Here is a 12,921-nt window from a genome sequence, read left to right as displayed (position 1 = left end):
CTTTTAGAAGTTTAGAGTCAGATCATGTAGGGCCTGAGGTAGGGAACCTGAGTTTGGGCAATGGGAAGACATTGAAAATCATAGAACAGGCTGATAGCTTAATACTCTTCACCGAGGGCGCCCTCAGTGCCTGAGACAACGGGGCCTTGAAGGGGGAACCTATCTCCATGTCCATCGGAAGAATATTTCCATCATCTTGAGAAAATTCCCTGATGTCAGTTCTCGACCCCACCAGCGGCAATGGCTGTTGTAGATACTTATCACTGTGAATTAGTTTTGGTTAATCTTAAACTTCACATAAAGGGAATCATAAGATATGTTCTCTTTTTTGCCTGACCTCTCCCACTAAACATAATGTTTTTGAGTTTCATCCATGAAGTGTGTGTGAGCAGTTCATTTCTTTTTAATGTGTACTATTCTATTGTACTTGTATACTATAACTGGTTTTTCCATCTTCCTGTTGAACATTTAGGTGGTGTTCAGAGTTGGCTATTACAAATAAAGCTGCTATAAACAAGTCTTTTTTGTGAACAGATGTATTTATTTATCTTGGGCAAAGACCTAGAAGTAGAAATACTGGGTCAAGAGGTAGGCATACGGGGCGCCTGGGTGGCTCAGTGGGTTAAGGCCTCTGCCTTCGGCTCGGGTCATGATCCCGGGGTCATGGGATCGAGCCCCACATGGGGCTCTCTGCTCCGCGGGGAGCCTGCTTCCCCCTCTCTCTCTGCCTGCTTCTCTGCCTAGTTGTGATTTCTCTCTGTCAAATAAATAAAATATTTAAAAAAAAAAAAAAAAAAAAAAAAAAAAAAAAAAAAAAAAAGAGGTAGGCATACGTTTAAGAAATTGTCGAACGTTGTACATTTTCATCTGTTGGGTATGAGAATTCTAGTTGTTCCAACCCCTTTACCAGTATTTGGCCTCGTCAGACCCTTCCGTAAGTCACAGTGGTCATGAATGGCATCTCTCGGTAGTTTCAATTTGCATTTCCTGATGTCGAATAAACATTTGTGTGTGCTTATTTGCCATTTGTATATCTTCTCTTGTGAAGCATCTATTGAGGTCTTTTGTGCCACCCCCTCCTTTCGAAATTAGATCGGTTGTTTTCTTATTTTTGAGTCTTCAGAGTTCCTATGCATTCTGAATATAAATCTTTTATCAAATAAATATTGCAAATATATTCTCCTGGTCTGTGACTTACCTTTAATTTTCTTAACTATCTTTTGAAGAGCAAAGGTTTTTCATTTTGATGAAGTTCCATTTTTTCCATGAGAGTTCCTGCTCATCATGTCTTATTGCAGAGATCTTTGCAGAAACCATGGCCACTAATATTTTTCTCTTATGTTTTCTTGTAGAAGTTCTATTGTTAGCACTTACGTTTTCTCCTCCTCCCTCCTCCTCCCTCCTCTTCCTCCTCCTCCTTTCCTTCTTCTTCTTCTTTAGATTTTATTTAAATTCAAGTTAGTTCACATATAGTATATTATTTGTTTCAGGGGTAGAATTTAGTGATTAATCAGTTGCATGTAACACCCAGTGATCATCACATCACAGGCCCTCCTTAATGCCCATCAGCCAATTACCCCATTCCTCCACTCACCTCTCCTCCAGCAACCCTCACTTTGTTTCTTATAATAAAGTCTCTTATTGTTTGCCTCCCTCTGTTTTTATCTTATTTCTCTTTCCCTTCTTCTATGTCCATCTGTTTTGTGTCTTAAATTCCACATATGAGTGAAATCATATGATACTTGTCTTTCTCTGACCAAATTATTTCGCTTAGCATTACACACTCTAGCTCCATCCACATCATTGCAAATGGCAAGGTTTCATTCTCTTTGATGCCCGAGTAATTGCTTTTATGATACATTTCAAGAAAAGGTTCATTTTGTTTCTTTTCTTTTTTTGAAGCAGTTACAGGCCCACTCAGATTCTAGGGAACAGCAGAGACCCCACCTTCTATTGGGATAATTCTATTTACCACCATGTGTGCATGGCTGTGTGACATATTTGTGCACCAAGCGGCTGAACTGAAATGTCTGTTGCATGCCTAAATATTTTAAGCTGATGGTTGCACTTTACATTATAAATTAAAAAGTATGTAACTTGAAAAAAAGAATATAACTTGAAATTTAGACAGAAAGCAAATTAAGACGTCCAACTTTGCGAAGAGCAAACTTGCCCATAGAAGCATATGAAGAAACTTTTATAAAATTCCAAAACAAGGTCTTTTATCTTAAAAGAGGTAACCTAATAAAGGATATAAAAAGACAAGGAGAGTATAAAATTTGTCTATTTCTATTTTTTAAAATTTATTTATTTATTTTAGAGGGAGGGAGGGAGAGAGAGAGAGCAGGGAGGAGGGACAGACAGAAAGGGAGCGAGAAACCCAAGCAGACTCCGAGCTAAGCACGGAGCCAATGCAGGGCTCCACTCATGACCCTGATATCACCACCTGAACTGAAAGCCAGAGTCAGTTGCTTAACTGAATGAACCACCCAGGGGCTCCCAAATTTATCTATTTCTTTATCAAATAGTTATTGAGTATGTACCATATATTGTGCTGAGCTGAACTTGGGCACTGAAAGAGTTCACTGCTGACATTCCTCGCCCTTGATGACTTTACAGTCTAGTGCAAACAAACAACGCCCTTTAGGACAACGATTGTCATAAAAGAGGCACGTGACATGCGCATCGCCAGCATGAAGACTTCTATAGATGACTTAGGGAGATACCATGTAGTTCCTTCTAGTTTGCTAGGATGAGTGTCAGCCTGCCACAGGAGCCGGCAAGAGCCTCTGTGTTCTAGGCAAGGGAAGGAATGTGCAAGACAGAAAATTAGAAAGTTTTGAGATGGTGTGGTGTGTTTGGAGGAGGAAGGAAGCTCTTGCTGTGTAAAGTCCGCTGTATGCGTCTTTTCTAGTCCACAGGGGTAAGAGAGCCAATGCTTTCTGACAGACTCTGTTGTTCTTTGGTTTGGCACTTTATCCTGAGGACATCAAGGAACCTATTCCCATTCCCTTATCCCCATAGTTGAGGATCAGAAGGAATCAGACATCCTGCAATTACTCTGGAATGTGGAATTATTCCAGCATTTCTTTTAACCAGTTTACAGAATATTGGCGGCTAAATGTTGGGGTTAAAAAAATACTTTCCAAGGAGAGTATCAAATCTACATTTATTATTGTTCACGCTGCCATTTTTCACATGCACACAGAAACTCCAGAGAAATTCTTCTAGAGAAGTGCTGAAATTACATAATAGTGACAGTTGGATAGTTAAACACTGCTTTAGTCCAGTTAGGGGAATGTAAGTCTCCATCTTAAGGGTGAGGAGGAACCTGATACCTCAAAATATGGTTTTTCTTTACCATCTGCTAAATCTATTTGAGAGAGCATATAAATCAAATTTGCATATATTTGCAAATGGACAACGCTAGGAAATTTTGAAGAACTATGCGTTTGAGTTCTATTTATCGCGAAATGACCAGATAAATAAATTGCACAAAAGAAAAGAACGTGGAGCTCTCAGGAAACATTTTTATACATGAAGGAAAGGCTACGACGAAGACATTAGTCTCAGCAAATAATCCTAAATTCGTAAGGGAGACCTAAATATATTTACTCAGTGTTTTCTTTGAAGAAGCAACAACTTTAATTTGATCCTGATTTGAACAATATTTTTCTTCTTATCAGCATAAATAAATACATAAAGACATAAATAGCGACGATCTGGGTTTCTCTTTCGGCAGCTTCCGTTCTGGAGCTCAGGCTGCAGCGTCCTCCGAGAGAAGCTTCTCTCTGCGCGCGGCGCATCCATCACTGTCATCTTGCGCGGTCGTCACTTCCGGTTGCAGAAAAGTTTCTGGAACATTCCCTTTTTTCCTGCCCAGGCCATGTGAACAACACTGAGAGCATTTTCCACTGTGAGATAGCTGTTACGGCAATGAAAATAATACAGCCCCACGAAATACCTGGGGGACTCTCAGGAGATGCCACCCAAAGACATTCATGTCCACATGCCAGTTAGAAAGGAGCAGAAAAGGCAGTTTCTAGGAAGACGTCCGCGGCCTGTCGGGCAGCTGAACCTGTCAGGTTTGGCATCAAAGTGGCCTCTCTCCCTCTCCCTCTTTTGTTTATCGAGGATTGTTCTTTTGTTGTCACGGAATTACACTTCCATAGCTTCGGCTTACCGAGTTCTGGGGGACGCCATCTTGCTAAGGTGGACCAGTTGGTGGTTAGAGGAGAAAACTTCTCCTGCCTTGTTAAGAAATCCAGGTGGCACTGTTTTTCGAGCACCTGCCCCCCCTCCCCACCCATGTAGCTTCAAGCAATCCAGAGATTAAAAAATTTCAAAGCAACCAAAATTTCAGAAAGTTCAGATTAGCTGCTACAAATTAGTATGTTTAGATGCATAAAGTTGTTTTGTTTTTTGGCAGACTGTGCTGGAGCTTGTCTGTGACTGGATATATCCTATATGGTATTAGATTCAGAGTTATTGCCACTGGGCACCATGCCAATATTGGATCTTTTTTGATTCCTAGTTAACTATTCTGTATGCAAGAAGTCTAACAAGCACTATAGACAACAATCGCCGTATTGTTAGGAAGTCTAGCACCTGATCGTAACCAGGCTCCTCAGGTGTCAGTGTTCCTGTTACAAACTCCAGATTATTTATAATGAAAAACTCCAGGGGGAAAACAGGAAGATGAGGCCTCATTTCTATTTTCTTTATTTCCTATTTTTAAGTTCTTGGCGAGATATGGGCATTACAAGGAAAAGAATGCTGAGAATTACAACTATGAGGCTCTCTGATTAAAATCTAAGAAGTGTGTTCTTGGGCAGGTGGTCAGGGACAGGTGAGACCGCTATGATGGTGGCATGGGCTCCCTGGAGGGCAAGAATAAGAATGAGTAAGGAAATATTTCCTGATGCTTACTTCAAAGACTGTTCAGCAATTTGTTTTTGGTGTCAAGTGATTCATGCCCAAGGTAGGTGGATGGATATACAAGCTTTGAACAGACTGAGTTAACCTGCTTTTAAAAAGTGCATGCAGCTCATTTGTACAGTTCATCAATAAGGCACTAAATGATGGATAGAACAGTTAATAGTGGGGTGTTAGTTCTAATAGATCTTCAAAATCCTTTATTGCCAGCCTCTGAGATGATCTTTGCCTCCCGGTATTCATGCCTTTATGTAGCATCTTCCCACATTGAAGCATGACTGGTCTATGTGGCCCGTAGAAGATGACAGAGGTGACTTCCTAGGCTAGGTCATAGAGGACAGTGAAGTTTCCATCCTGTTCTCTTACATCTTTCTTTCTGAACAAAGCCCATGACTATGTCTTGAAGACACAAAGGGGCCCTAAGGAAAGGTCCACTTGAGGACGAGTTGGTCCAAGGGCCAGCACCAGCTTGTCAGCCATGTGAGCCACCTTGGAAGTGGATCCTCCAAGATTAATCTTACCCTTCAGATGACTAGTGCCCCAGCCATTATCTGAATTAACCTCATGGGACACCCTGATCCAGAACTGCCTAGTTGAACAAGTCCAGAATTTCTGATCCACAGAAACAAAAAACCAAATTGCATTGTTTTAAGGCATTAGGCTTTGTAATAATTTGTTACAGAGCAGTGGATAGCTAACATTGAACTTCATCTCCCATCTGATTTCTCTAGGTTACACCAGTTGCCTCAAAAATACCAAACCTTGGAAACCAAGACCCACTCAGGCCTCGTCTTCTTGTGGATTGCTGTTTGCCAAAATCTACTTTCTTTGGTTTCTTGGGTACACAGCTAGACTAGATCCTCTAGCCTCGCTAGAGGTTAGGTGGGGTTATGTGATTATGCTCCCAGCCAATGGAGTAGAATTGAAAACCTGGCTCATAAAACCTCACCAGTGTGCTCCCCCATGCTATTTTTTTCTATGCCTGAATAGGATGCTACTCTTGAAGTGACCTTTTAAGTTCAGTGTTGAAGATGGCCTTGCCACTGTCAGCCCAAGTTCCTACAGGACTATGTGGAGCAACGTGGACTGTTTTGTAAGCAAGAATGACCTTTGTTCTGATGTCACAAAGCTTTGGGAGGGGGGCGTCTACCTGTACACCAACCTATCCTATTCTAATCTACTCAGTGCCCTCCCATTTTCCAGACCCTTATGGGAAACTTTGTTAAATCATTTTCCTTGAAAGTTTTCCTTTCCTATGTACTATTTCTTAAAAGTTAAGTTCTCTCATAAACTGGTAAACAAATCTGTTCTAATAAGCTCAACAAATGGGCCTGTATTAAGGTTTGAGGGCTATAAGATAACATATTAGAATTCAACAAGGTCTGCTGACAGATATATATTAAACTAAAGAAGCAACTCCAAAGAATTTCGAGAAACTTAGCAAGCTAGTGAAATAGCTTTGGGAGGAAAGATAGATTTTGCCTGACTCCAGTCATAGCATGTAGGGACCTTCCAACATTTGGAGGATGTTGGTACTGAATGATAATGTATTCTCAGAGTTTTACCCTGACTGACTCCAGGGAAGATGAAGGTTTGTCTATAAGCTTGCTGTGACACCACACCATTAGCTTTGTTGTTTCTGGAGACTGGTGTTTGGGCTAATTTCTCATACATAATTGTGGTTGAGCAATTTTAATCCTCAAATGTTTTCCATGTCCTTTAGGCATCAGCAAGAGAAGAGGCAAAATAGAGTGATCTGGAGATGTGACGTTTTGTGGCACACCAAGACACTGAGGAAGATCCCACTAGGACGTCATGAGCACTTGAGTTTTTACTGTTTTTGTTGGTTTGTTTTATGAAAAGGAGATAAAAAAGAAGACAGGACAGAAGAAAGTATCCACATAGTATTGGTCACACCTGGAGGTTTATGCCAACTAAGAAGAGATGGTGGCAGTGTCAGACTACCAGATACTTGCCTTCATGCCTCCTTTTACAGACTTCCCACCAGTCCCCATGCAGCCGGAGAGATGTGACTGGGCAGTATGATATGTTTTAGCTCCTTCATAGCTGCATGTAGTTACAGAGCAGTTTAAGACTGTCTCTTATGGATAATAATACCAGGAAAACATATTCTATACAATAGTGTCTTAGCCTGGGTTCCCCAGAAAGCAGAGCTCCAGGCAGAAAGCCTATATGCAATTCCTTTATCAATCCTCTGTCCTGGGAGACAGAGGTGAGGACAGACATATTTGTCCAATGGTTCTATCAGCAAAGAAGACATACAGATGGCAAATAAGCACATGAGAAAGCTAAACTTCGTGAGTCATTCAGGAAATGCAAATTAAAGTCACAGTGGGATTCCACTATAATCTATTTGTATGACTAATAATAAAAGATTGGCCATACCAAGTGTTGACATGGATCTGAAGCAAGTGGAACTCTGATACAATGTTGGTGGGAATGTTCAATGGAATATCACTTTGGGGAAACAGTTTGCTGGGTTTTTGTAAAGTCAAGCATTCACTTATCATATAACCCAGAAAACCCACTTCTAGGTATTTAGAGATATGAAGACATCTTCACAGCAAAACTTGAACACAAATGTTCATAGCAACTTTCTTTAAAATAGTCAACCCTAAAGTAACCCAGATATCTCAGTGGGAAAAAAGAATAAACAAACCATGGTAAATCCATATGATAGAATTCTCCACAGCAATAAAAAGCAATGAACTTCCCTCACACATAACAACATGGATAGATATCAAAAGCATTACGATATGAGAAAAAAATCCATATCCAAAAGCATACATATGGTGTGATTCTATTTGCATGAAATTCTAGAATAGGTACAACCATCTATATTGACATATCATTATTGCCTGAGCCAAGACGTGGGGGACACACAGGGACACACCCTTCCATTGGACGATTCTGTATCTTAACTGTAATAGTGAAGGTAGGGCATATAATTTTTTAAAAATTCTTTGAAATATAAAGTTAACATAGGTGCATTTTAAGTTAATTACGCCTTAATGAAGGTGATTATTTGAAAAGATTTTGACTGGGATTTTTTTTTTTTTACATTTTTAAAACTAAAAATCTAAAAAGTATCTTGAAAAAAAGGTTTCGCTATACAAAAAGAAGCCTTGCTAAAGAAATAAGGACTTGGCCTCACATTGAAGATTTACTTATATATTATACAAAATGTGATTTCACTTACATGAGGAATCTAAAAAACAAGTAAATGGGCAAATAAAACAAAACAAAAGAGAAACAAACTCATGGAGAACCAACTGGTGGCTCCCAGGGTGCAGGGGACTGGGGACTGTAGATGAAAGAAGGGAGGGGATTAAGAGGTCAATCTTCCAGTTATAAAATAAATAAGACATGGGGATGTCATGCACAGTATGGGGAATGGAGTAAAAGGAAAGGTAGAGAATATCTACTGACATATGAAAATGATCAAAATGGATTTTTAAGGGAAATGTGTCACAGAACTATACATGAATTGTGTCTCTCTTTAAAATTTTCAAATCAGCCCTCATGGCTTGAAAGTCAATTTCTTTTGTGCTTGCCTGCTCCCTTCTAATTTTTTTTTAATCTTGGCAAAAGGCTTGTTTAATTGCACAGCCTTTGTGCAAATTATTGTGTTGCTCAAAGATACATTTTGTCCCTGACTTTATAGTCATAATTGAGAAGAAAGAAGAATATAAGTACATAATTTGCTTCTTCACAACCTGGGAATAGATCTGGCCACAATGAAGAAATACATTTTTCAGGTGTTTTTTTTTTTTTTTTAATTTAACAGGATTGTACCAAACCAGGCACACTGAAAATACTAAAGATTAAAAATTTGGTATAAATGATAACATATTTAAAAACACATGTAGGTAGGGCTTATTGTAACTGTACTATTTCCTTTCTTGAAAATTAGAGTTCATGAATTTTTGCACTGTACATGATTTTATCTCCAAAATAATTATAAACATTCAGGAAAAATCATAATTAACTTTATTTCACATTTTGTCTACCATTTTATCATTTTAATGGTCCTTGTTGGTTATTTGTGTCACAGGAGCATTCCACATCCTAAAAGTTAATCCAATTTTCTTTAATTGAGGGAAGGAATCAGAAATGGAGTCCTGGGGCAAAGACTGGGAGGGGAGTTGAATAGCAGCTCCATTTAGATTTCACAGAGTTAGAAGTACCAATGATCCATTATAAGTCCAGGAATGAAGACTTCTACTTGTAAAACATTTAACAATTGTTTTACTTTGCTCAAAACACCTTTGCTACCTCCCATATGTCAAGTAGATAGTCTTCATTCTGCATGTGGAATCCAAGGCTTTCTATGACCAATCCCTGGTTCCACCACTTATCAGGGATGACTTTGGGCAAGGTACTTTTTCCGTCTGAGCTTTCCAGTTTCTTAGTTGTTTCTAAAAATACACAGGGAGAGTAACGTCTTGGTCCTGATTTGTTGGAGATAAATGAAATAGAATATTCAGCACACGATCTATGTGGCATATAGTAGATATTTTAAGAGTGGAAGCTATTCATTTTTGTGTTATTATGATTTTGTTTGTCTATTTCCCTACTGGGGAATAACTCAAAGGATCAGGTAGCTCTCAGTGTAGGGCAGAGAGTCAATAAATAAGAAATTCAAGGGGAAAATAGCTGACGGGGGATATTAGCATGGACAAGTAGGAAGGGAGACCTCAATTTGGTAGTTGTCGTCATCAAGAGAAGACCTCTAAGAGGTGAGGTTGAAACCTGAGAAACAAGTTAGTTATTACGCAAAGAGCTGAAGGGAAGGAGTCCCAGAAAAGGCAGAGTCTGGGCCACAGGCCAGGTTTAACAGTGTGTGAATGGGCAGAGAGAAGAGGCTAGAAGTCAATGAGGGAAGGAAAGACAGTGCTGAGATCTGCCTGGAGAGACTCAAGGGGCCGGGAGCTTGGGTAGCACTCTGTGTGCTCTGAGAAACCAGGGAAGGGTGCTAAGCAGTGTAGGGAGAGCACGCAGTCACAATGTACGAAGACCCAACACTGAGGGTAGAATCAAAGGGGCCTGGGAAGCAGAACAGTGATGGAAGGGAACCAGGGTAGAAGGGGAAATCCAGCATCTGGCTCATGCCCACCACTCAGTCCTCACCAGGAATCCTTTCTGTATTTCCTCCATCAAATGTCATGGCTGGTTGCTTCCTGTGGGCCTTTGCACTAACGGTTTTCTCTGCCTGCAGTGCTCCTTGCCCAGAGCACGGTCTGAATAGCTTAGCCTTGTAGTTCAGGTCAGAACTTGAAGTCACCTTCTCAAAGAGGCCTTTCTTGCTTCTTGCTAGATGCGTCCCCAATACCTTTTCTTGGGCAAATGCTGAATTCCTAAGTGTTGCAGTCAATATTTAGTTCACTGAAAAAAAGAACAACTGGATTTTAAAAAGTAAATCTAATGTTTGAATAAATAAATTGAATTATTGCTACAATTATGTCACAGAAGATTTTAGTAGCTGATTTTGGAAGTTTGAAACCACAGTACAAAAACAATTTTTCAGCCCTGCTGGTCACTAGATTCTTCCTGTAGTCACTATGAGGCTATCTCTAGTAACTTCAGTAGAGGAGCAAGATGGTTTGGGGTTTCTTGACTTTTCTCTGACAGCCTCTTCCTGTCTTTATGCTCTTTGTACTTATGATTGGACTAATGGTGGTTCACCATGGGTGATGTCAAACATGCTTTTTAGAGCTTCAACTTACTGGGAAAGTTTGAGGTATAAAACTTGGCATACTATTTTTAATTCATCTTAACAAGATGTAAAGAATTTCAAAAGAGTGTATTCTCAAATTTACAACCCAAATGGAGTTTGATAACTGAAACCTAACTATACATTCTAAAGGCCTTTTTTTTTTTTAATCTGATCTGTTTCCTTACTTATTTAACTGGGTGAGAGCTCTTCACAATTGTATTTATATATAAATAAAATCGATAATTTTCACAATAATCAATTAGCATAGCAATTATTCTTGTGATAATAAACACATATTTTTATTTTAACAGACTGTAAAATTCAAAGCACGAAGTAGATTTTCACCCCAAATTATATGTATAATATTTACCTATAGTTGAAATTGAATACTTAGTTATTAACAATAAATCTTAGTAATATATTTTTTTGTATCATTGGTGTTGTTACTTGGATTAGTAATGTTGGAAAACTACATGATTATCCTACATGATTACTGACAAGTTTAGGATGCCAGAAATGACCTTGAGGTAGCCATTCAGCTATTTTGCCTTCTAAAGCCTGAAATCAAAGACAAATAGCATATTTTGTCTGAAAATGAAGAGCCAAAGAAAAATTTAAGGAATCTCTACTTAGCACCTTTGTCTCTGACAACAGACTCCTGTTTTATTATCGTTAATATACTCATCACTGGTTGGTTTTTCCTTCTTTTTAAATTTTCCTGTATTCCTTCTTTAGAATGCTGCTTCATGGGAAAAAGGACACTGTCTGTCTTACTCAGCAGTGTCGCCTAAGCCCAGAAAAGCACCTGGCATATAGTGGGTGCCCAATAAATGTTTGCTGAGTCGTTTCCGAATTGTATGGGTGAATGAATACTATGGTAGGGCAGACAAAAAATGATGGTGGCTTGGACTCTTGCAAAAGAAGTGGGGAAAGTAATAGATTTTTTGGCATACAGAATCAATGGCACTGGCTAAAGGATCAAACGTGGGAGATAAGAGCAAATGATCAGGGCTGGTTTTCATGACTGTGGGTTAAGAAACTTTCGTATCTTCAGTGTTTAGCATTCAGCCTAACACATAGTAGGTGTCTTAGAAATGTTTGTTAAATTAATGAATTGGCTGGAGGTTGGACTTGAATAGATTCAATTAATAGTTGTGATATTGAGAGGTACCTCTGGGCATTCTGGACAAAATTTCCCCAAATCCGTGCACACCAGTGATGCTTGCTGCCCACATTCTTTTCTCAGTGGCTGCACTGTGCAGGCTAAGGCTGCTGAATGGCAACTGTTGAACATTACTGGTCTGGAGAGAGACACAAAGTATGATTGCTATTGCTATCATTTAACTTGTGGTTTCAACCAGGTTGCTATAAAGGTAAGTGGTTTGCAGTTCCTCACTGTCTTCCCTGGAGAAAAATGAAGAACGCTAATTCAGAAAAAGATGGCAAATTTTCAAATTAATTATTGGAACAGTATCTGAACCATGAAAAATTCAGCTTCCAAAAGAGGATTAAAGAAGAGCATACAGCACTAATTGTCATAGAGTCCTTGTTACATTTTATAGATTTTTCATTTTGTAAAGCAGTGAATCATTTAAAAGAAAAAAAGTTGAGCGGCAATTCCAGTGAAAAGTTAAATTAATACAGACATTAGCCCAGGCTCTACGTGTATGATGTTAGCAGGCTACAGAAAGCTTTCACTCCTGTGGACGCCACACGTGAGGAGACAACCTCCCAATTTCTTTGCTTCGAAAGGCATTTACTAGAATGTGAACCCTGATGTGTCCTTGTTCCTGGAATTCATTATGTAGACTTCACGGGCTTGCTGGCCCTCCAATTAGCCAGTTTTCCTGCCTGATTTCTCGAGAAAGGGACAAAGCTATTTGAATGCAGCAGTCTCCTGCACGATATGGAGTCTTCATCACATCCCCCCTTGTCGATGATTTTACAAATAATGATGTGGAGAGAACGGGGAAGATAACCACTTCAGCATGTGGCCACCAATCATCTCTTATTGTTTTCAAAGAATGGGCAAGTGTTATTCTACACTTTGGGTCAAAAGAATTTTTTAAAAATTGGCTGGAGTCCTATGCACGCGTATGTAGAAAGTTTCATTTTTAGAATCAACAAAATCATCAGCCTCTCTCCTAACTGACCTCACGACTTCAAACCCGCACTGCCTGAGATGAAAGGCTGCAAGCCTGCTCTCCTTCCCCACCCGCCCCTCCCAGCTTTTTGCAGTTTCATGGGTT

Source organism: Meles meles, chromosome 6 (assembly GCF_922984935.1).
Source record: "Meles meles chromosome 6, mMelMel3.1 paternal haplotype, whole genome shotgun sequence".
NCBI lineage: Eukaryota > Metazoa > Chordata > Mammalia > Carnivora > Mustelidae > Meles > Meles meles.
This window is presented reverse-complemented; position numbering follows the sequence as displayed.